Source organism: Muntiacus reevesi, chromosome 14 (genome assembly GCF_963930625.1).
Source record: "Muntiacus reevesi chromosome 14, mMunRee1.1, whole genome shotgun sequence".
Taxonomy (NCBI): domain Eukaryota; kingdom Metazoa; phylum Chordata; class Mammalia; order Artiodactyla; family Cervidae; genus Muntiacus; species Muntiacus reevesi.
In genome coordinates this window covers 33832294-33857591 of record NC_089262.1, presented here as the reverse complement: position 1 = coordinate 33857591, position 25298 = coordinate 33832294, and the positions used below count along the sequence as shown (strand labels likewise).

At 42.8% G+C, this 25298-nt stretch overlaps 1 long non-coding RNA gene across 1 annotated transcript; it reads right to left on the bottom strand.

The window, feature by feature from the left end:
- Window positions 1-484: 484 nt before the first annotated feature.
- On the bottom strand, window positions 485-14338 carry LOC136146363 (uncharacterized). The gene is made up of 3 exons (XR_010658985.1): window positions 14269-14338; window positions 13766-13947; window positions 485-581 (listed from the first exon to the last, which is right to left on the bottom strand). It is a non-coding gene; the product is annotated as an uncharacterized lncRNA (long non-coding RNA).
- Between the last annotated feature and the right edge of the window lie 10960 nt (window positions 14339-25298).

The following is a 25298-nucleotide window of genomic DNA, read 5'->3' as shown; positions in this document are numbered from 1 at the left end:
AGACCAGGAGTGACTTTAGCACCCGTCCTTGAGCTCAGACACCACAGATCCTCTCAGAGGTCTGTGCTCCAGCTGAGTAGGGGCCTTTCGTCAGGCCTTTAGGTTGCCAAGTGCAACCACTTCCCTTTATTCCCCGGCCTTAGGGCAGTAACTACTTCCTTCAATTGCTGCTTTAATGATATCTTAGGTTCTCTTTTTGCCTTCCAGTGACCTGGTTAATACTTCTTTCTGTTAAATTCTCTGTTAACAATAAGTGGAATGGATTCTGTCTCCTAATAGGATCCTGACTGACCTACCCCTTCCTCCTTTATTTTAAAAGCAAATTCAGACATTACGCCATTTTATCTCTAAGTGTATGTCCAACTTGCATACGTTTTAAAAAATTAGATAACCACCATGGCATTAACAAACAAAGTTAACAGTAATTCCTAAAGGCCATTTAATAATTAGTTTGCATGCAGATTTCTTTGATTTTCTCAGTGACCTCTGAGATCTTCATAAGCATTGTTCACAGATTGGAATCCAGGGAGGGAACAGGAACAGGGACGTGGAAGGTTGGGTACTGCTCCAGGTGGGAATTCCTAAAGAACAAGAAAACCCCTTTCAGTTTCACTCATCTTAAGGCTCTACCTGGGGTACAAAGGGGTCCTGAGAGAAGACAGGTGCTACTTTTTTTTGGCTGTGCCAGGTCTGGCATGCAGAATCTCTAGTTGAGGCATATGGGATCTAGTTCCCTGATCAGGGATTGAACCTGGGTGGCCTGCACTGGGACCATGAAGTTTTAACCATTGGGCCACCAGGGAAGGCAGACACTTTAAGGGCAGACAGGGTGGTGGGAGGCCCTGGGGACCAAACAGCAGGATTTGAGTGTGTTGGCCAAAGCATTATCAATTGACTGACTTTGGCCACTGCCTCCTCACCACCATCCAGTACTGATTATGTAAGTGAAGGAAGTATCTTTAGGTCACAACGTTACTAAGAAAGAAAAAAAAAACTGCTGGGAGTGGGGGACGGTCAGAGGAGACAGAGGACCGGGGCATGCTTTGAGTTCAACTGGATGCTTCAGTCAGTTCAGTCCACAATGGGAATCTGCTCCTGGCAGGGACTCCTTTCCTGGCTGTCCCCTTCATCCCGCCATAAATCTTCATCGCTTTCCCAGGAGAAGCACCACCATGGCCAAGTGGTGGTTTTCATAATGAAAGTTTCAGTGATTTATTTATCTTCCCCAGATTCTCCAAACACAAGAAACTTAATTGGACTTGTCTAAATACTGTCAGTCAGCATAGCATTGAAGACCTCCTTACTCTGTGTTTACAGCTTAACTAAAATTAATAACACAATAAAGATGCCAAAACTCTGGTCTCTGGTAAAGGCAAGGGGGAAAGTAGTGAAAAACGACTGCATGTTCTTCAGAGTTGCGTTGCATTATATTTCAGCTTTGAGGAGGAGGTCTCATTAGTTTCAAGGGGACACACAGAAAGCAAACACATTGGCCATTTTCTTAGGAACACTCTCTTGAGCCCCCAGGCCACCCTCATACCAGATGGGGAAAACTTGGTTTACAAAGAAATATTTGTTAATAATCAATGCTAATAATCAAACTGCAGTACTATATTTGTATATCATCATGTTCTCAGCAACTCAAATTAGCTGTCAAACAACTTGGTTAAAACAGCACTGAATATTTTTCTTGACCTTGAAGTCCCAGGCTATCCCAGAATGTGTTTCTTGGTTATTTTCCATGAACTTTGCAGGCACAGTAACTGTGTAAGCCCAGTAATTGTGCAAGCCCCAACTTTGGAAGTTCAAGCTACATTGTGCTTCATCTCAACCGACAGAATTCACCAGAAGACCAGGAGAGAAAAAATGAAAATTCTACTTTTGCTCTGCTGCTTTTAGTGATAGGAACTGGTTAAGTCAAACTCCCTAGTGTCTGAGTTTCCTCATCTGTAAAATGGAAGTGACTTGCCTTGTTTTCCTTCCAGAGTTGTCACAAGCATAAAATGGGAGAGTCCTTTAAAAACTGTAGATGACTTATGTATTGGGGAGGTCATCTTTGAATTATTTAGCAATTGGTGGAAGTCTTAAGATTGCTTCTGCTTAGGACTTTGGGAAATTCTTCAACCTTGCCTTGCCATGATTTAACCCAAGGAGAAATGAGATCATTGATTTCTTTTCCTCTCTCGGAAGAAAGTTGTAGAAGGGAGATATTAACTGGGAAGACTTTGTAAATTCTGGATCTCTTTTGGAAATTGTCACCAGTTACAGTAGCTGAAAAATCTTGTATTAGTCAGAAATCACTTCCACGCTTTACAAGTAAGCACAGTCCCTCAGCTTCATGCACCAATCACTCTCTGCTGAATTCAGTACCATCCCAGCTGTCTGTGGGAGTACTTGGAGGCCCCGCAGAAGCCAGCCTGAGTCTGGCTGCTCTTTTCTCACTAGTGTATCTGTTGCTCTAGCATCTTCACAGCCCAAAGCCCTGTAGCACGTCACTGGAGCTGGTTTCTGCAGGCTCGCCCTTCAAATGTTCCTTCTCCCCACTTTGCTTCTCCATGTTTAGCTCTCCTTGCAGAAAGAGTAGATTCATTTAAACTGATGTGTTTCACGATTTAACTGAGTCTGTTTATTTGGGCTGAATACCGATGATGCTCCAGGGCCTCTTCATGTGGCATGTGGCATCGGAAAGCCCGATGATGAGGAGTCAGTCTGTGGACTTTCAATTTGGTATCATTTGTTGTTACATTAAATAAAAAAATAATTTTTTTAATCTATTCATTTATTGGCCATACCTCACAGCTTGTAGGATCTTAATTCTCTTACCAGGGGTTGGACCCGGGCACAGAAGCGAAAGCACCAAATCCTAACGACTAAACCACCAAGGAACTTCCTCCATATTGTTTTTTTTTTTTTGTTTTAAGAAGAAAGACTTTTTCAAAAAAATACGTACTTCAATTAATTTATTGATTTGGCTGAGTCAGGTCTTGGTCGCGGCACACAGGACCTGTAATTGTGGTGCATGGGCTTCTTCTCTAGCTGTGTCGTTGGCTCTGTGGTTATGGTGTGTTGGCTTAGTCATCCCAAGGCACGTGAGATCTTACCTCCTGACCAGAGGTTGAACCTGGGCCTCCCGCTTTGAGAGTGTGGAGTCTTAGTCCCTGGATCACCTGGGACATCCCTACTCCTTCCTTGAAGTCCCCTTCCATGTCTGTGGTACAGAACTCTCCTGAGTTTCCACCTACCCTTCTTACCTCTGTTCCTCATCTCTTTTCAGTTGTTCTTTCCCTGCCCCTTTCTTAAATAATTCTGTTCCTCATATTTATGCCCCAGGATCACTTACTTTTCTCTTCCTATATGCTTTTATAAAAAGATACTCTCAGTTGTGTTCATGTTTTCAGTTACTGTCTACTTGCTGTTGACTCCCAAATTTATATTTCCAACTTATATCTCTCTTTTGAGTTTCAAACCTATACAGCCAACTCCCTACTAAAATGATGTGTCCAAAAGGCAAGGCATATTCTACATGCTTGATAATGAATCCATCCAATTTTCTCACAAAATGTATTCCTTCTTGTGTTTTCATTATCCATGCAGGAATTCAATCAGAACCTTGATGTTTCAAAGGATTGTGCTTTTTATCTGGTGGCTGGCTTCCAACAGGCAGGAAACAGAAGCTGCCAAGCCAGTTAAGGGTTATGTCTGTAGCTGGTGCATCATCACTTCTGCTAAATTATATTGCTCAAACCAGTCATAAGGTTCACACAGATTCAATAGAGTGGAGACATTGGCTACCTCATTATGAGGGAGTGTCAAGTTCATATTGCAAAAGACTATGTGGAGTGGGAGGTATTATTGTGACCATCTTTGGAAAATGCAACTTGCAACAACAGCAAAATCAGAAATCAAATTCAGACTCGACAAACTGCAAAGCCAAAGCAGTTAATCATGAAGTTACATTGCTTCACATGTTCAGAAGTTACATTGCTTCACTTCTGAAAAATAACTGAAATAAAGGAATATCGGGACTTCTCAGTCATTAGTTAATTATCCATTCATGTAGTCATCCAATATTGTTAACAGCAAACTCAGGCATTGTTTGGGTGCACTCAGTATTGTATAGAGTAGACAAGTCACTGGTCCCCTGAAGCCTAGAGTTTATTCTTCTAGCATTGCATAAGTAGTTTCATTTTAAATCAATGGAATTAGAATCAGTTGTTTTTAAGGGGCAAGAACAATCCATTTTTGATCCTTATGCAATGTTGGAATGAAGCCCTACTGGGAACAAAGGCCTACAAAAAATTTAAAATTGAAGCTTGACCCAGTCAAAGTTTACAGCATTGTACAGTGTTTAGACCTTTTGGTGTGGCATGTATACAGGGGAGATTGTACATTTTAAATATTTACAGCTGATGAATATTTTTCAGTATATGACAGTACTTGACACATAGCAGCTTGCAGGAAAAAATGCTTGAATTCAACATTCAAGTGAATTAATTACACACCCTGTCCCAGGGTCAAACAGTGGTGCTGGCTACATGGCCAACATTTGGCAGGCCAATTGCCAAAACAATCAGTTGGATCACTGTGCAATCCAATTCCCTCATTTAAGACAACTGGAACAATAACAATGAAATCAGATTGACTCTATGGAAATCTAATCAATTGCTCTGTAATCAGATATAACAGCTCTCCAATCAAATTAATTTAATTTTATTTGGTTTAGTTAAGCGACATAGGCACAACATTCATGGGGTGCCTGGTCTCTCCTCAAACACAGCATGACCTAACAGCAGCATTTGAAGGGATCCTAAAGGCTCTGAGTGTATGCTTCTCCTGTGGGAAAAAGTGGAGATGGCACACAAAGTCACTAAATCAAGGTGGTGTGTCTCTCTGCGGTGCTCAGTGTAGATTTGGAGGGGGATTATTTACAAATTTAAATGAATACTGATGCATCATGGAATATGCATTACTCAAGATAGATCAGATTATGCTCTGATAACAAACAATTTCCAATCTTGGTGACTTAAAGCAAAAAACTTATTTCTCATTCACGGAACACATCCATGACAGTCAGTTGGGGCCTGTGTTTCATTTTTTCATTATAGGATCTGGATTGAAGGAGCAGCTTCTCTGTAGAACTTTGCCTGTTGTCTTAGGGGAGGAAAAGACAACTATAGCAAATCACGATTAGGTGTTAACACAGTCATCTAGAGGGCTTTCCCGGTGGCTCAGTGGTAAAGAATCGGTCTTCAATGCAGGAGACGCTCAGGAGCTGCGGGTTTGATCCCTGGGTTGGGAAGATCCCCTGGAGAAGGGAATTACAACCCACTCCATTATTCTTGCCTGGAGAATTCCATGGACGGAGGAGCCTGGTGAGCTACAGTCCATGGGGTCAGAAAGAGTCAGACACGAGTGAGAACACCCCCCCCCCAAAACACACACGGACATCTGGAATGGCCCTTGTCATGTCCACACATACCTCACTAGCCAAAGCATGTTATAGAGCCCCACTTATCTTCAAAGAGGGGCAGGATAGTACAATCCTACTATGTGTCCAGAAGAACTGGAAATATTTTGTGAGCAGTATTAATGTCTACCACAGAATGGGTTGCAAATTTCACGTACACTTCAGGATGAGACAAGATTTTGAAGAAGTTTCTTGCAATCCATGTGTACCTACTCAAATGTTGATTGAATAGAGGAATCCTAGAGAATGATATCAGAGAAGGCAATAGCACCCCACTCCAATACTCTTGCCTGGAAAATCCCATGGACGGAGGAGCCTGGTAGACTGCAGTCCATGGGGTTGCCAAGAGTCGGACACGACCGGGCGACTTCACTTTCACTTTTCACTTTCATGCATTGGAGAGGTGCATTCACTTTCATGCATTGGCAACCCCCTCCAGTGTTCTTGCCTGAAGAATCCCAGGGACGGTGGAGCCTGGTGGGCTGCCGTCTATGGGGTCACACAGAGTCGGACACGACTGAAGCGACTTAGTAGCAGCAGCAGCAGCAGAGAATGATACATACATGCCTAAAGTTGTTAGTGAACCGGGCAAACCAAAAGCTGACAGGGCCAGGTTTGTAACCAAGAGTTTATCCTCAAGGCAGTCAGGCTAGAAGACAGGAGGGCAAGACTCAGATCCACCTCCCCAGAGGTGAGGGGTTTGATATGCTTATGGGATACATGAGCCAGGTGGTCTTAGGCAAGAAAGAGGATTGGAGGTGGGAAAAAGGTGAACCATTGTTTAGCGTGTCTTCATAGGATGCATGTTCAAAAATGGAGGTGCTCAGCATGACCTGAAGGTGGAGTTTTTATCTCTTTGGCATCAAAAGGTCACGCATCAGCCACCCGTGCAGTCCCAGCTTTGGAGTCGGTGGACCCAACCAGTTTTGACCTGTTTGAACTGGGCAGGAGCTGACTTCAGTTTCTGAAAATCAGCTTAAACCCCTGCCCACCACACACCCCCATTACTCTAGAGACCCATATGTGGAAGACCTTATCTATAGGGGCGGTTACGAAGTCTGGTTATAGATTAGCTAGGCTACATGAAGCTTGGACGATATGCAATTAAAGACAGAAGGAAAAAAAAAAACCCAACTTGCTCAATTAGCAAAGGCACATTAAAAACAGAGGGGTTTTGAATAAGCCATTCCCTTATCTGCTGTTCAGTTAGGTACACTCAAGGAGTTATATGAGGGCACAAGCTTCTATTCCCTGTGGGACACATTTCAAAGTGCTTCATTTTATCTTAAAATGTATAAATGCGCATTCATTCCCTTACCTTTTAACGTCAGTCTAAATGGATATCTAGGAAAATGGGTTTCTTGACTGAGATTCCTTACAGTCTAATGTCCCTGAGTGCTTTCTCTATGTGAGAATCTAAAGCCATAGGCTTTCTTGGGTTTCAAAATCACTGCAGATGTTGACTGCAGCCATGAAATTAAAAGACGGCTTGCTCCTTGGAAGAAAATCAATTACAAACCTAGACAGCATATTAAAAAGCAGAGACATTACTTTACTGACAAAGGTTCTTCTAATCAAACCTATGTATGGTTTTTCCAGTAGTCAAGTATGGATGTGAGAGTTGAACCATAAAGAAAGCTGAGTACTGAAGAATTGATGCTTTTGAACTGTGGTGATGGAGAAGACTCTTAAGAGTCCCTTGGACTGCAAGAAGATCAAACCAGTCATTCCTAAAGAAAATCAGTCCTGAATATTCATTGGAAGGACTGATGCTGAAGCTTAAACTCCAAAACTTTGGCCATCTGATGTGAAGAACTGACTTATTGGAAAAAACCCTGATGCTGTGAAAGATTGAAGGCAGGAGGAGAAGGGGACGACAGAGGATGAGATGGTTGAATGGCATCACCAACTTGATAATTTTTAATTCAATTATGTACTTAGAGTAAGTACAAAAGGCACAAACAGGTTTGGGAATGATACAACTCAAATGGAGGGAACAGAAACGCAAAAGCATAGCAAAGAGTATACAGGCCACTAGTCTCAGGATATAAGTTTGGGCAAGCTCTGGGAGTTGGTGATGGACAGGGAAGCCTGGCATGCTGCAGTCCATGGTGTCACAAACAGTCGGACACAACTGAGCAACTGAACTGAACTGAAAGCCACAGGCAAAGGGATCTGAGTGAAAAGTCCTTCAGGATGTTTTACAATTCTTGAAACTTCTTGCATTTAAAAAATTTCCAAAGCTTTTAACTTGCCTTTTCAGCATTAAAATAAAATGCTGAAATCGTGAAAATAAATTCAATGTTTATTTCAAAAAATTTCAGACATACAGATAGGACTCATCCTTGCATATCTATGTCAGTATAGTTTTCATAGAAACAACAGCTTTACTTCTTTTTCCAGTTATATTCTATGCATTTACATAATTTTTAATTCAATTATGTGCTTAGAGTAAGTACAAAAGGCACAAACAGGTTTGGGAATGATACAGCTCAAGTAGAAACGCAAAAGCATAGCAGAGTGTATACAGGCCACTAGTCCCAGGCATTCCTGAACACCAGATAGTCCATTTTCAATAATAAATGGAGGGTGCTTGATGATAATCTGAAAATTGTTAAAAGAACTTATACTAAACTTCGGGTGGAAAAGTCCAAAGTCTTCATGTAACAATTGATGATCTTAAAGTCCAGAGCCTGTAAACCACTTAAATCCATTCATTCATTCATGAATTCATTTATTCACTGATACATTCATAGACAGTAGAGTATAGTGTATCCTTACACAGATTCTAGCACCAGACCACTGCCTGGATTTAAATTTCAGTTATGCTATGTGACCTGTGACAAGTCTCTTCACTTCTCTTTTTCTCAGTTTCCCTCACAGTCAAATGGGGAGAAGAGGACCTACCTCACAGGGTTGTTATCAAGATTAAATGAGATAATGGATTTAAGTGCTATTTAAATGTCAACTTATGATAAATGCATACATTGGATGAATATTCTCTGAGTAAATGTCGTTTAGTTCTCGGCCCCATGGACTGTAGTTCTCCAGTCTCCTCTGTCCCTAGCATTTCCTGGCAAGACTACTGGAGTGGGTTGCCATTTCCTTCTTTAGGGGATCCTCATGACCCAGGGATCAAACGCAAATGTCCTGCATTTGCAGATGGTTTTTTACCACTGAGCCACTAGAGAAGCCCTCTGAGTAAATACGATGTGCCAAGTTTTGGGTTAGTGATGGAAGAGAGAAAGGTGAACGATAGCACAGTCATTTCTCTTGTAAGGTTAATAGTTTAATGTGAGAGACAGATATTACATAAGTAAGTTTTGAAATAATTAGGTAGGTAGTTACATTTTATGAGGAAGTATGGATGACAGGAATGAGCCTTTCCTCGCCACGTCTTCAGATATTAGTGGATTCTGGCACATACTAAGTTCAACAAAATATTTCTGGAATGAATAATGAGTAAATAAATATGTGAATTACCCAAAGAATAACACTCATTCAGTGGATGAGGAAGTTACATGCTTTTAGGACTGAAACTAAAGGCATCTAATTTCTAGTGTTTCTAGTTCACTAAGATGCCTTCTATAAACAGATTTTCTAAGATTTAAATTTAGATAACTAGGTTCAGAATTTTATTTTTTATATGATATTAGCACTATACTTACACATGTAGGACAAATGCAAGTAGAGTATCATTATCCATTTGAACCATTATTTTTATGTGCTTCAAAATGAATTTCTTTATTGGTAGAATTTTAACTTTCTGAACTGCAGGAATCTTTTAACTAACAAGGGACATTATTGAATGGTAAATGAATGCTAAAATATAAAATGTTTTGTTGCCCCCAAAACAACCAAACAGACCAAGCATTTGACAGATCTCTGAAGCCTTCTGTAACTTTGATGGTAAACTCATGCAAGAAAAGTTGGGTCCTGTAGAACTCATGGAGGAGAAGGGGAGGGATGCACCATTCTGGGGAGCTCAGTTCTAACAGAGAGTTTACTCCCTATTGGGGCTTCCCTGGTAGCTCAGCTGCAAAGAATCTGCCTCTTGTGCAGGAGACCCTGGTTCGATTCCTGGGTCAGGAAGATATGCTGGAGAATGGAAAGGCTACCCACTCCAGTATTCTGGCCTGGAGAATTCCAAGGACTGCATAGTCCATGGGGTCGCAAAGAGTTGGACACGAGCGACTTTCACTTTCACTTTCACTTTCTCCCTATAGGGCTTCCCTGGTGGCTCCAACAGTGAAGAATCTGTCCATAATGTGGCAGATTGGGGTTCGATCCCTGGGTCAGGAAGATCCCCTGGAGAAGGGAATGGTTATCCATTCTAGTATCCTTGCCTGGAAAATTTCATGGACAGAGGAACTTAGGGGGCTACAGTCCATGGGATTGCAAAGAGTTGGACATGACTGAGGAAATAACACCTGACTCCCTATAAACATGACACAAAAATTTTAAATGACTTAGATAGAAATTTTTTCAAGATGCGTTACATTCTTCCCAGATTCCTTTAATGGAATGTTCTGGAAACGCAGCATGTCCAGGTGTAGCATGGCTGGTTAGAGCTGAAGAAATCTCTCCAACTGAATTTGTAAAGAAGAGCCCCACTGTTTCTATTTGCCTCTCTCTCTCCCATCTTTTATAATCTCTTAGCTATGTAAAATGGGACGTGGCTGACAAGGGCCAAATGTATTTCCTGATCTATCTACATAATGACCCCATTATCTGTTAAGTGTGAGTGCATTTAGGGACATCACAGGGCAGAATATTTAATATTTGCAATGTTTGGCATCTAATTTTCTATAAGCATCCATTGACTTAGATGCCTGGTAGTGTTCAGCTACTCAGTTATTGTAGACAATTAACAAAAATAACAAGAGGAGTCTTGTTACAGACTCCTCTCCTATCTTCTGAAAGTCTGAACTCCATCTGCCTTCTCCCTCCTGCACTTGTTCTCAATATTTCCCTTTCTGTGTCCTCCCTCCATACCTTCTCACTATCGCCTTCATCCTTCTCCCTCTCAGGCTCTTTATTTCATTCTTCTTCTCCCTTTTCCTTCTCCCTCTCTCCTACCGCTCTTCAGTCTCCCTTCCGCTATCTTGCCTTCCCTCTTTCTTCAGCCTTCCCTCCTTCTGCGAAATTTCATTCCTCATTTTCCATCAGCAAAAACCTACATATACAGCTCTTTATCTTCAGTTGCAGTTTAAGTTACCAGGTTTCCCTGAGGTGTGTCTTCTAATGCCTGCCAACTATTTAGGACTTCAGATCTGGAGATAGGGTGATGCATTGTTAAAGAACTGATAAGGATAATCAAATACAAGCTGCCGATCAACACTTGACAGCTGGCAGAAGAGCTGTCTCATAGAGGATGCAATCAGGGCTGTGCAGAAGCCTGAGGAGGTTATACGATTCCAAACTAGCATCCTGATCTGCAGGGCAGACAGAAAGAAAATAGGAGGGAGAAGCTGGATTTAAACACGGCAAAGTGAAAACACAGCCTTGGGTCTGGGAAGAGTTGATGATAGCTCAACTAAGAATTATAAAGTGGGTTTGAAACTTCCTGTGGGAGCCCTGCATTGGCCCGTCTTCCCACCCCGTGGACTCCGTGCCAGCAAACACATCTCCTTTCCACTTGTCAGCATTCTGTTTCTTGTTAGAGACTGGGATTCCCGGCAGTGGGAGAGACCAGCACTGCTTGACATGCAGGACCTGCACTCCGCGATAATCTCTGCACGCTTAGGTCCTCAGGCTCTGAGGATGCTGTCCCAGCCGACAGGCAGTAGCGGGGTGTGCTCAGGGGCCACCTGGGGACAAGCCCTCACCTCTCCCCACGGACAGCTCCCTCCTGCTACCTCAGTACCCTGCCCCCTCCCAGTATTCTTTTTTTTTTTTTGGATCATTTCCCTCCACGTGAGTGTGCCTGGGCCACCACCTCCCTGGGTGAGGGGACGCCCCAGGAGAAGAGCCTCCTGGGATGCTCGGAATGTTCTCTGTCTCAGTCTGAGTGATGGCTGTACAAGGGGACGCGTGTGGAAACGTGAACCCAGCTGTGCCTTGAGATTGTGCACCGCGCTGTCTGTCAGTTCTGTCCTGAGACAGAGAATCTGGAATCCGGTTTTGACTCCACTTAGGCCTGTATGACCTCTGGCTCTTGCCAAGCCTATAAACAGGGCTAAATATAGTACTTGTCACAGTGGGGGTTGTGTGGATGAAAATAAGAAGCATTCATCATGTGTAAAGGGCTTGGGACAGGATCAGTGCTCAATAATAGATGGCAAATATCATCATTTTTGTTGGAGAAAATTACTCTTCCAAAGTGGTAATGAATGTAATGAATGCAAACGTTTTGGTTTAAAATCCCTCTTCGCATATTGGAGCTTCTGGACTCCATCTTTCAGGGCCTTAACTCAAAGGTGTGACCGATGGTGGGAATTTAGGCACTGAAGGAGGCTAGCAGAAGAAAATCATCCAGCAAGAGGCCCGGGAGGGCTCTTTAAATTCTAGCAGCCGGGCTTCCCCAGCCACCTGGCCAGCCTGTGCAGGCTGGCTTCATCTGTATATCACACCCATTCCAGCCACATGTCTCGAGTCCTGGAGGCAAATTTCTGATGAATTCATTTTTAACCAGTAAACCTCACTCATATGCAGAGTGTAAACTCTGGATCGACGCGCTCTGACACCAAGGCTGAGAAACACAACTGTGACTAATGGCATTATCTCAGCTCAGCAGTGGAAAGTCAGAGCCTTCCTAATTCTTTTTCTGCCATCAATAAAATCTGTTCTACTCTGCCCAGGAAATGGATGAGACCCTGGTATTTATTGCTGACCTCCACTTTGCCTATAACTACTTAGAAATCCATGGAACCACAGGATGTCTGAGCTCTACAACATCTTAAAGAGTAGCTAAATGAAAAGCCCTCACTTTATAGATGAAGTGGGAGGAAAAGTAACTCGCACGAGGTTCATTCATCTTCAAGTATTTATTCAGTAACTGTGTGCCAGGATTTGTGGTAGACCCTGGATTACATAACTTGGCATGGAAAATTCCTTCCAGCTCTCTTCTGGAGTTCTCCCAAACCAGCCCATGACTTGAGTCAGATCTGCTTGATATGCTTTGATGTCTTTGATAGAACAGTAATCTAGACAGTGTACAGCAGCTGGAGCACTGAGTTATATAGTCAAGGGGGAAGCAGGGGCTCTGTCAGCTGGCATTGTAAACCACGTGGGCTTATCGACAGGTAAGACCTGAAGGCCGGCGCCCTGAGCTGGATGGAGGGATGTGGACTCCCCTGCAGCCTTCTCATAATATCTTCTGCTGCATGCAGCTCTTTGGGGCATCACCTTTCTTTTCTGACTTCCTGATTTTTAGCCTATTCTACCTAGTCATCCTATTCTGAACTCAGCCACCTACATGAGCTGGAAAGAGAAATAGAATACGCAGAGGACTGGCCCTGGTTCTCAACCCCCTCCACCGTGGGACCCGACAGCTTTGCTGTTGTTCAGTCTCTCAGTCATGTCCGACTCTCTGCGACCCCATGGACTGCAGCACGCCAGGCTTCCCTGTCCTCCACTATCTCCTAGAGTTTGCTGAAACTCATGTCCATTGAGTCGGTGATGCTATCTAACTATCTCATCCTCTGCCGCCCCCTTCTCCTTCTGTCCTCAATACTTGCCAGCATAGTTTTTTCCAAGGAGTTGGCACTTTGCATCAGGTGGCCAAAGTGTTGAAGCTTTGCAGCATGTACTACGGGCCATGAAACCACATTTTGTCACATTTTGTCCAAGCAAGTAACCGAAACTTTTGAAATGGACCAAACACAAGGCACCAAAGAGTATTGAGGGCTGTGGCAAAGTGGAGATGCACTTCTGCATAAAGGGACAGTCCCTCCTCAGTCTGATGGGTTTTTCCATGGACATTACAGAGCCAGCACTGCCATAGCTTCAGACTTCTTCAAAATAAACAAGAAATTTTGTTTTTTGAAGATCATGTGTCCCAGTTTTTTTAAATCATTCAGTGGGTCAAAAAAAAAAAAAAAAAAAAAGAAAAGAAAGGAAACATTTTCGAGCTCCTGGACTGCTTTAAAAAAAAAAAAAAGACCTGCTATGCTACCTCTAAGAAATGGTCCAGAGATATTCTTTCAGATTCAAGGTCAGCACATGTAGAGAATGAGAATGGGCAGAACAATATTTGGCTATGAGAGTTTGTTACTTCTTGGTTCAGGGAAGACAGTGCAGACGTTGTGAGAGGGAGCTACAATCACAAGGAAGCTGAATTCCAGCCACGTTACTCACCTCTGCCTCTGGGAAAGTCATTTCAGTAAACTGAGCCTCCTTTTCTCTGCTGGTAATACGGGCTCATGCCATCTTCTCGAGAATTTGTCATTCAATCAAAAGACTTTGTGCTGCTGAAGTAGTCCAACTACTCATTCATTCATTTGAATATTTTTTAAGAACCTACCACTTATGTGTGGAATCTGAAATATGATACAAATAAATATATCTACAAAACAGAAACAGACTCACAGACATAGAGAACAGACTTGTGGTTGCTAAGTGAGGGGGTAGGGAAGGGAAGGATTATGAGTTTGGGATCAGCAGATGCAAACTACTATATATAGGATGGATAAACAATAAGGTCCTGCCATATAGCACAGGGAAATATATTAATTATCCTGTGGTAAACCATAATGGAAGAAGCTTTATCTATGTATAACTGAGTCACTTTGCTGCATAGAAGAAATTAACACAACACTGTAAACCAACTATATTTCAAAAAAATTTAAAAAAGAACCTACCATGCAGGAGTCACAGTGTAAGAGCTTGCAACAAGTAACGAAGAGAGCAAACACCACCCCTGGCCTCAAAGAGCACATGGTTGAGAGGAGAAGGGAACTTCAGAGGGAGTAACAGTGCAGGGTGGCGGATGCTTGCATGGAGTGCAGGGCATTATGCAAACACCCCGAGATGTAGCCCCATCTTCCTCACCTCTTCCCTACCTTTCTAGGTTCCCATCAAGGGTCTCCAGGCTGCTTCCTGAACCTGTCAGCCTCTCATGCCAACCTCTTTTCTGTCTTCAGTTCAGTTCAGTTCAGTTGCTCAGTTGTGTCCGATTCTTTGTGACCCCATGAACTGCAGCACGCCAGGCCTGTCCATCACCAACTGCCGGAGTCTACCCAAACCCATGTCCATTGAGTCGGTGATGCCATCCAGCCGTCTCATCCTCTGTCATCCCCTTCTCCTCCTGCCCTCAATTTTTCTCAGCATCAGGGTTTCTTCAAATGAGTCAACTCTTCTCATCAGGTGGCCAAAGTATTGGAGTTTCAGCTTCAACATCAGTCCTTCCTGTGAACACCCAGGACTGATCTCCTTTAGGATGGACTGGTTGGATATCCTTGCAGTCCAAGGGACTCTCAAGAGTCTTCTCCAACATCATAGTTTGAAAGCATCAATTATTTGGTGCTCAGCTTTCTTTATGGTCCAACTCTCACATCCATACATGACTACTGGAAAAACAGTAGCCTTGACTAGATGGACCTTTGTTGACAAAGTAATGTCTCTGCTTAACTTAATTTTTTTTTTCTTTTCCTTGCTATGTCTTGGAGCATTCGGGATCTTAGTTCCCAGACCAGGAATGGAGCCCATGCCCCCTTCATTGGGAGCATGGAGTCTTAACCACTGGACCACCAGGAAAGTCCTTATCTTAACATCTTGGTCCTTGCTGTTTACTCTGCCTGGAGTGATCTTTCCCCAGCTATTTTCAGAAGCTCCCTCTTTATTTCACTCACACTTCTTCTCCCAGAGATGTTCTCTGCTCAGAGGTGTCCTCCGACTGTCCTGTCTAAAATAGCAACCCCACGTGTTCTGCTCTAGGTTTTTATAGCGCTGGCTGTCACCCAATGTTCTAATCTCCCAGCTCCAAGGAAGTCTGGACTTAAATTTATTTTATTCACTGATTTCTCCTCTGTGCCTGGAACAGAACTTAGATCCTGGTTATTATCCATCAAACCTTTGTTGAGTGAGTGAATGAAGGAAATATCCATACATGGGGGATCCTAATTGAGATTCAGGGAAAGCTTCCTGGCAGAGGTGATGTTTAAACCAGCAAGTCGGTCAGATTAAAAAGTTCTTCAGGTAAAGATGGATGCACAGTTATCTTGGGCAAAAGACTGAGCATATAAGAATTCCTGGAGATTAGTAAGAGTTTATCACAATAAGGAAAGAAGTTTGAGTGAGATTGGGTGATAAAACATGGGAAGGGGGGCTGTAATAGAGAGAGCTGTGGATGGAGAGGCAGGGAGGAGCTGGGGTAGAGGACTCTGAAGATCTAAAGTGGAGTCTGGACTTTATCCCACCAGCATAGGGATGCAAGTGGTGCAGCCACTTTGAAAAATAGCTTCACAGTTACTTATGAAGATAAATATACATTTACCATACAATCCAGAAACACCTCATCCAAGTGAAATGAAAACTTATTTTCACACAGAAGACTCGATGTGAGTTTTTATAACAGTTTTATTTGTAATTACTCAAAAGAACTGTTCTATATTTTGAATGCTGTGGTGGTTGTACCACTCTGTGAAAATCCCCATAATCATATACTCCAGGGAGTGATTTTTACTGCATGGAAATTTTTCTTTGATTAAAACAACTGTGGAGAAGCACTAGAGGGTTCTTGGTAGAAGAGGAACACTGTCAGATTTGTGTTTTCAAAGGATTGCTGTGGCTGGGGGTTGACAAGAATGGAATTAGGACCCCAGTGAGGGGTCGATAGCAGTGGGCCAGGTAACAGATGACTGTAGCTCGGACAAACTGGGGATGGAAAAAAAAGTGGAGGATTGAGACATATTTAGAAAGCAGAATCATAAGACTTGGTAATTAGATTTGGGGAATGAGGATGGGGGAATGCTCAAGAGTGATGCTGAGGAATTTGGACTGGGGACAATTGGGTAAATAGTGGTGCCATTCGCTATATCCACAAGGATTGCCGGAGAAGGAGCAGGCCTTGAGGAGCACATGGCCTGGGGATAACATGAGACAGCAGTGGGTTGGTACACATCGGGAGTATGATTAAGGTTTTCATCAGTTTGATTGGTTCTGTTTTATTTTAGCAAGCTAGCACATACCTGAGTGCTTGCTTCTAGGGGCCTCTGTGCAACCATAATAAAAAAACCCATCTGTCTTGTAAGTTACCATTGAGACTTCCTGTTCTGTAGCATCGAAACACTTTCCTCTTCCAGTCTCAGTGCTGCCAGTTGACTGGTTAAGCCACTGTGTCGACTCAATTCTTGTTGGCACAGCCATATCCCTAGGAAAAATGTAAGTCAGACGCTGCACTCTTCCCCATGCTGATGCCTATTTTTAAGGCAATTTAGAGTGATAGCAACAAAATAAGAAGATTTCAGAGAAAAGTCAATATAAATGCCCTGGAAAAGAGAGCTGTCTCCCTCCCAAAGCCTTTAGCACCTGCACATGGACGTGACTTGGATGGTTTTGACTGCACGAGGAACAGTGATCTTGCACATCCTGCTCTGCTTTGTCAGCTCCTTCCATTCCCTGGCCCAGATAAAACTGAAGGGTGATCTCCAGCCAAACCACCTTATTCTGTTTTCATGTGGCCCCAATTCTGTGTGGCCTGGCCTGGCAGGAGGACCTCCAACTGAATGAGTGTGACTCATGGCCTGGAGAGTGTAGATTTCTTTCAGAACACTCAAAATTCTCAACCAATGTTTTAGTATTGATCCTGAAGATATTCTTGTGAAGTTAATTGGAAACTCTTACTTATATATACAAACAAGGAGACTGAAATGCAGAGGCATTCATTCTAGACAAATCAGCCTCGTTTCTAAATCAGGATAATGGCAAAGTATTAGTTTCTTCATTTTCCCGAAAACATCTTACTCTTGCCTTAGGGGCATGTTGCAAGGTTATGGGCTTTCTAAATGTCAAATTCAATGAAGTTGCTTTTTAATGGTTACTTCTTGGTGGGTGGGATTACGGGATGGTTTTGATGTTCTTTATGATTGTGATTTTTGGTTTTTCTATAATCAGCATGTATTACCTAAATAATTGGGAACAAAATGAAAGAAACTTCCAAAGAAACCAGTGTGCACAATATGAAACCATTTTTAAAGGAAAATGGACGTATGAGATTACACAAACAACCAAATGTTAAAAGCAGCCGTCGTGTGTGACAGGGAGTGTGGGTGATTTTTCTTTGTTTCCTGGTGCTTCCTAATGTTTTTCCAATTTTCTTTCTTTTTTTCCTTACTTTTTGTAGTTTTCTTTTGATGAATATAAATTACTTATGTAATCAGAAAAAAATAAACCATTCTTTCAAAAGTGCTATGTTGCGTTCCTCTCAATTAAGGTGGTAGAATTCTAAGGGTAAGGAAACTGACTTTAAGTCGTGGCACTGAGAGTAATTAGCTCTGTGACTGGAAGAAAGTCACGACCAGTGGAGTGATTCATGGCTTAAAAGAGGGCTCAGAATATTAGTGCCATCGATTCCTGGGAGAGGGGAACTTTTCTGCTGGGTCAGCGGTAAAGAATCCACCTGCCAATGCAGGAGACGTGGGTTTGATCCCTGGGTTGGGAAGATCCCCTGGAGAAGAAAATGGCAGCCCACTCCAGTACCCTTGCCTGGGAAATCCCATGGACAGAGGAGCCTGGCGGGCTAGAGTCCATGAGGTCACAAAGAGTTGGACACAGCTTAGTGACTAAACAACAACAACTCCCTGGGTGGCAGGTCCCAATGCGTTAATGCATGTGAGACACTTGGAAGGAAGGTACCGAGCTGGGTGCCATAGCTGGAACCACTGTTCCATAAATAATCTGTGCAGTATTGTTAAGGGAACATGTTGTAATTTGAAGGCATGTTATTTTCACTTTGAAGGAAGAGACTAAATCCCAGTTATTAAGCCAATCTCTTGTACTTTGGCACTTCTTGTGCCAACTTGATGTCCTCTGAGAGTGGAAAGGGGGAAAGTTTGTTCCTATATGCCTTGGCCTCCTGCCACCATCCAGGCTCAGGCCCAGGGATCTGGCCATGGAGGGTGGAGAGCCAGGGGCAATGCGGGGGCCTGGGGCTCTGCCAGCCCTGGGAAAGGGCTGCTCCCCTTGGTTGGGACCGGGATTCAGGGAAATCTGCAGCTGCTGCTCTTCAGAGTCTCATTGGTCCCTGAGCCTGAACCTTCCACGAAATCAGACAATCAGAGCCTCTGAACAAGGAAGCATGACTCTTGGCTGCACATTGAGAGAAAATCTACGGCTGGTAAGATGGCTCCATCAGGGTACTAAAGCCATTGTTCTTCTCCAGTTAGAAGTCATGGAAGTCATTCATACAGTTTGATGATTCACCCAGAGTGTGATGATTCACACACAGACTCTGTAAGAAGGAAAAAAGAATGACATGGAAAGAACAGCTTATAGATCAACCTGTTGGAATAGAGATCATCTAGCTATCAGTCTCCCTGTAATGTGAAAGAGATTTATATTTTTCTATGTCTTTGAATTTCACTAGGCATTTAATAGTATATTCTCATGATACTTCTCTTCCTCTCCAGGAATAGAGATGGAATTTATTTATTCAAGTTCTTCTGTGGCTCAGCATTAGTGCAGGGGGTGGAAACTGCTTTTAACTCCCATTCTGCTCACACTTTTGCTAAGACCTCTTTATTGTTACATGATTGGTATATTTGTAGAACTAAGGGTCCTTCATTGCCTTTTCTATATTATACCTACCTTACTTTTCCATATGCCTAAAAGAAAGAAAAAATTTCCCCTACTTTTCAAGAAATTTTAGTAATCATTCTATGGTTAGAAAAATCAGCAAGCAAAGTTTCAGTTTACAAGTATTAAAATTGAATGTTGGAAGTCATCTCGAGGTGCTAATTTGCTTACCCTTAGGGCGACCAAAATGCCTCTAAGCGCCTTACAGAAGTGGCAGCAGGATGTGAAGTAGGATGGACCTGATTGTCAGGCTTCAAAGCTGAGGGCAGTAGATATGAGGTCATTAGCAGGACTTGCTACGAGGTTGGAACCAGTTTTGCAATCCACAGTGCATTACCATCTTCACCTACACATAAAAAGGCAACAACAGTGCTGAAAGGTTAGTAAGAGAGGATTTCTCTGAGCCCAAAATATTTCTTCTCCTCCCCCTACTCAAATTAAATGTAGGAGACAGCGTAGAAGATACCAGGGTTTTGGCCAGGAGGAGAGAATTAATCTTGCCCATTCACCCCCAAACTAGCTGCTTGAATTACTATAGAAACTCAAAACTGCCATGGATTTAAAAGAATTTGGGCCAGAGTTTGACAAGTGTTCTCCAGAGTCAGCAGGTCACAGGGCCTATGAAAGTCCAAAGGGGAAAAATTGATGGAATTGTACCCAATGGATTGGGGGAAAGAGGGAAGGCTGGTGGGACAGCACATAATGCTGAATTTTGTGGTGGGAGAGAGTAGACATCATCCTGTCATCTATGGGTCAGGGGGCCACCTCAGGTGGAAGCCAGGCTCTGTTTGCCTTGAAAGGACCCCACCCAAGGTGGCTGCCCTCAGGGACTAGACGACTCAGCAGAAGGAGACTGAAGGGTCAGCTGTCACACAGGAGCTGAAGGGGTCATGAGTGGCCAGCTAGGAGACATTACTCTTCTCTGGGAGTTGTCTCCAGCAGGAGGTCTCCAAAGAACTAGTGGAAAGGATGAGTGAAAGAAAAAGCCAAGATTTGCCATGTGGAGGTCTTGCAACCACGATGCTACAGTGCTGGTCAGTAAGGCTCCGCCCCTGCCCTGACCTGGTCCTGAGGAGCTAAGTGAAGCGAAAGTAGCTCAGTCGTGTCCAACTCTTTGCGACCCCATGGACTGTAGCCTGCCAGACTCCTCTGTCCATGGAATTTTCCAGGCCAGAATACTGGATTGGGGTGCCGTTCCTTTCTCCAGGGGATCTTCCCAATCCAGGGACTGAACCCAGGTCTCCTACATTGCAGGTGGATTCTTTATCATCTGAGCCACTGGGTAAGCCCTCTGAGGAGTTAGGAGCAGCAGTATCAGCAGGGGAGAGGGTAAGAGAGGGTGAATGAGAAATGGTCAACACTCTCCTCCGTTTCTTAATGCAGGTATTTAAGCCCCGGGGCAGGCCTGCAATAGGATGGGGGTGGGGGTGATTCAAAATGCATGAGAGATTGAAGTGCTGGCTTAGACCAGCTGAACTGTTTACCTGAAAATGAGACACCCTCGAAAACTGACTGACTGGAAAAGGAAGGGGTCAGCTTGAGCTCCCATCAAGATATGAGGAAGAAAGACCCCAACAGAGAAGGTTAGAAGTCAGTGGGTGGGAGAAAAGTGAATGCCTTCCGTGAGGGTCCAGCTCCTCAGTATTTCAATTCTCTGAGTGCAGATTCCACAGAGGTGTCTTTGCATACTGTGACTTGTGAGCACTTTTTAGACACTCAGACTCTATATTTGACTTATAAAAAGATTGCTTTCCTCTCTTCACCACCCACCTTGCAGACCTATATCCCTGATCAACTGATCTAGTCTAGTGCTGGATTTGAAGAGCTCCTCTATTCTGCTTCCCCTGCTGAGATTTTCATGTTAAGAGCTGTGTAGATAGTCCAGAATAAAAATCGAAACCTCAAAGGCAAGTTTTCTATTGAAATAGAAGATATAGTATTTTTAAAGCACGACTGGAAGTCTTTCTCTGAAGAAAAGTTTCATTTTTAATAGAATCCTAGCATTCAGTATGGGTTTCCTTAGTGGCTCAGATGGTAAAGAATCTTGTCTGCAATGCAGGAGACCTGTGTTCAATCACTGGGTCAGTAAGAAACCCTGGAGAAGGGAACGGTTACCCACTCCAGCATTCTTGCCTGGAAAATCCCAAGGACAGAGGAGCCTGTGGACTACAGTCCATGGGATAGCAACAGTTGGAACACAGCTGAGTGAGTTTCCCATGTGGCGCTAGTGGTAAAAAAAAAACCTGCCTCCAATGCAGGAGATATAAGAGACGTGGGTTTGATTCCTCAGTCGGGAAGATCCCCTGGAGAAGGGCATGGCAACCCACTCCAGTATTTTTGCCTGGAGAGCCCCATGGACAGAGGAGCCTTGCGGGCTACAGTCCATGGGGTCACAAAAAGTCAGACACAACAAAGTGACTAACACTTTAACTAGGAGCCCATTGGTTAAGACACCAAACTCAGAGCCTGATTCTTTCTCTTCCTAGTTGTGTGACCTTGAGCAAACTACCCAAACTCTCTATTCTTCATTTATTTTCCTTTTAAAAATGGAGGTAGTAATAGATACTACCTATCTTAGAGGTAGTAATAGATAGTAATTGTCTATAGTAGTAATAGATACTAACTGTCTTACAGAGTTTTAAAGATTAAGTGGATTAATATATGTAAAATGCTTAGAACAGGGCCTGGTACTCTGGTAAGAGCTTCAGGACACTCATCGTTGTTGCAGACTCTGTCGGAGCCTGAGTCAAATCTCCTGGCCTCAAGAATTCTCACACCAGTGCTTAGCTATGATGTCTCTTTCTCAACTATCATTTCATGGATGGTAATTTTCTTATTCAGCCTTTAACGAACATTTTTGGGTTAGTTGTCCTATGCCAGAGACTGGATACCTAGAGTCTCAGCATCACACGCTACTTGAGACAGGAGTAGGGTAAAGAGAAAGGAGAAAGATCTGACCCAACCAGAGGCGGGGTCCCACCTACTAACCTGGTGCATTTGTCTTGCTTTCCAGAGAGAGAGTAAAGTAGTAAAAGCCTTAGCTTGTCAGTAACAAGTAATGAGAATCCAATGCCAGTGTTTTTACTAGAATGTCTCGGCTTTCATTTGGTTGGTTGGTTTCTCATTTATGGTGTGCCTGAGTAGTATAATTTCCTCCTGACTCAACTGAATAACCTGAGAATTTAGACTCGAGAGACGTATGCTTGAATGGAGGCTGTGCATTGTCTAGTCGTTGAGTGAGTCACTTAACCTTTTAATGTGTCAGTTTCCAACTCAGTGAAATAAGCACAGTGATACCTGACCACGTATCCTACAGAACTGCCAAGAGGAACACATCAGAGAGTGGGCAAGTTAGATTTAACAGACTCTGGGATGAGTTCCTGAAATGACCCCAATTTAGGGAGCTGCAGAAGCTTTGACTTGACTAAAATGTCCCAGAGGGTATCCCCTAATAAATTCTTCTTCATCCCTTCATTGAATATCTCAATATAAAGTCTGGGAGAATATAGCTCAAAATATAAGTTGTGATTAGTTAGCTTAAATAAATGTCTATATGACATATTGGTTAGTATGATAATTATCCCTAGGGGTTTGTTTGTTTTTATAGCTATGCACACAGTTTCATTCTTGAGAACCCCAAGGAACAAAATGTTATTGGCATCCTCTCCAGAAACAAAGAGCAGCTGCATTTATTTGGGACATTTCCCAGGCTGCTCCTTCCTGCATGTATGAAGGATGCTGTTGATCTGTCAACGCACCGCTGAAGGAGACTGAGCCCTCACCATCGTCCTTCACCAGCACTTACACGGCCACCGGTTTATGCCAAGTGGATACTGTGCTACGTCTTATAACCCCATGGCTATGGCCTGAGACAACGGGATTTCTGCCCACACTGGCCTTCTCCTTAAAGTACACCATTGTGACTATGGAACCCCAGATCCATAGAAAGTCCTGAAATGTCCCAGCTTCATCAGGCTGATTGCATCCTAACAATTGATGCCTTATATAGGACTTCCGTTGTGCCTTAGACAGTTAAGATTCTGCCTGCAATGCTGGAGAACCAGGCTTGATCCCTGGGTAGGGAAGATCCCCTGGAGAAGGAAATGGCAACCCACTCCAGTATTCTTGCCTGGAGAATTCCATGAACAGAGGATCCTGATGGGCTACAGTCAATGGGATCACAAAGAGAAAGACATGACCCAGCGACTAACATTTTCATATACTTTCACAGAGAAGGATCAGACTGTCAAGGCTGGAAGAATATTGAGAGAGTTGAGTAGGACTCAATTCTGGCTAGCCATTAGAATCTGCTTGGGAGATTTTGAAAATATTTGATACCTGATCAACCTTTATCCTAATATTCTGATTTAACTGAATTACGACAGAGTCCTGGCATGTGTGTGTGCTAAGTTGCTTCAGCCATGTCCGACTCTTTGTGACCCCATGGACTGTAACCCTCCATGATCCACTGTCTGTGGGCTTTTCCAGGAAAGATTACTAGAGTGGATAGCCATGCCCTCCTCCAGGGAATCTTCCTGACCCAGGGATTGAACCCACATCTCTTATGTCTCCTGCATTGGCAGATGGATTCTTTACCCCTAGGGCCACATGGGAAGCCCAGAGTCCTGGCATTTGGTGCTTTATAAAAGCTCTTCAGGGTTAAGAACCACTGGACTGAAATCAGGACTAGAAATACTGTCTCTCAATATCTCATCTAGACAATTAGAAAATGGCTTTGGGCACAGGCATCTTTGAATTTTGACATCTGCCTCATTTACTCATTAATTGAGGCCTTGAATAAATTTTTTAAATTCTCAATTTTCTTGCTTATAAAATGGGGAAAATAACACTAATGTAAGATAATTTGGGTGAAATTAAGTGTAAAGACATATATGTCTGTTTTCTTCAATCATTATGAGCAACTTGAGGATAGGGATCATCTAGTAATTTAAAATAGCATTTAATTGAGCAACTACTATGTGTCAGACACAGCAAATATAGCATTTATATTATCTCACTCAAGCCTCACAACTCTGTGAGTCAAAGAATAATTTCATGCAATGAGGCATATTAAAGACACAGATAAGGTAATCAAGATATGCTTAGATCTCACAAGTCACAGCAGAACCAAGTGTCAAACTCAGATGTTTCTGACTCCAGAGTTTGTTACCTTAAAATCAATGGACTACAATGTTTCCCTAGACTGTGCTAACTGTGTCTCTCTCTCCCTTAGCATGACACCTGCCACATGAAAGGTACTACATAAACATTCAATAAATGTATAAGAATGGAAAGATGTGAATGAATGAATGAAGGGATGATGAATGAATGAAGTACCAAGCTCATAGTAAACAGTCAGTTACTATTGATTCTTTGCTCTGTTGATCAGACTATCAGATAAAAAGGATTTATCTTCAACGGAGGGAACATGCACTAAACAAAATCATAATGTGCCTTATAGGAAATTGCCATAGGAAAATGAGATCAATCCCATCCTTTCATATGGCATTATCCAGGATATGATTTTCACTCAGAGCATGTTGGTAGTTAATATCAGAAAAATAAATATCAATTCATGCCAGTTTTAGACTCCTCTTAATCTTTCAAATTACTATTTGGACATTGGCTGTCATGATATTTTATGTATTTCCTATATGTATTCTGAACACAGCTGTGCTAAGACTCTGAGGGCTTATTTTAGCACACAAGAACAGCTTGGGATAGTCAGAAATGCACGATATGTGGGATTAGCAAGCTGGAGTTCAGGTTTTGGCTATTCACTTAGCAGCTGTGAAGCTTTAATCCCAAGCATCTCAAATAAAGTATGCCTGCCCTAGAGGTTTGGGACATTATGCTGTAAGGTCTCAGAGATTCAGGATAAACACAATGCCTTCATTCATTCATTAAGCAAATATTTACTGAATGCAAGCCATTGAATTATAAGTGAAATGAAAAAGATGGATAAGGTCACTGTTCTCATGGAGACTAAGATTCTTCAAAGAGAGACATGTAACAAATACGATAATTTTAAATGCAGATTAATGCTATCTTTGGGGAAAAAAAGATAACATGAAGTTATTTTTAAAAGGCTTAGTAG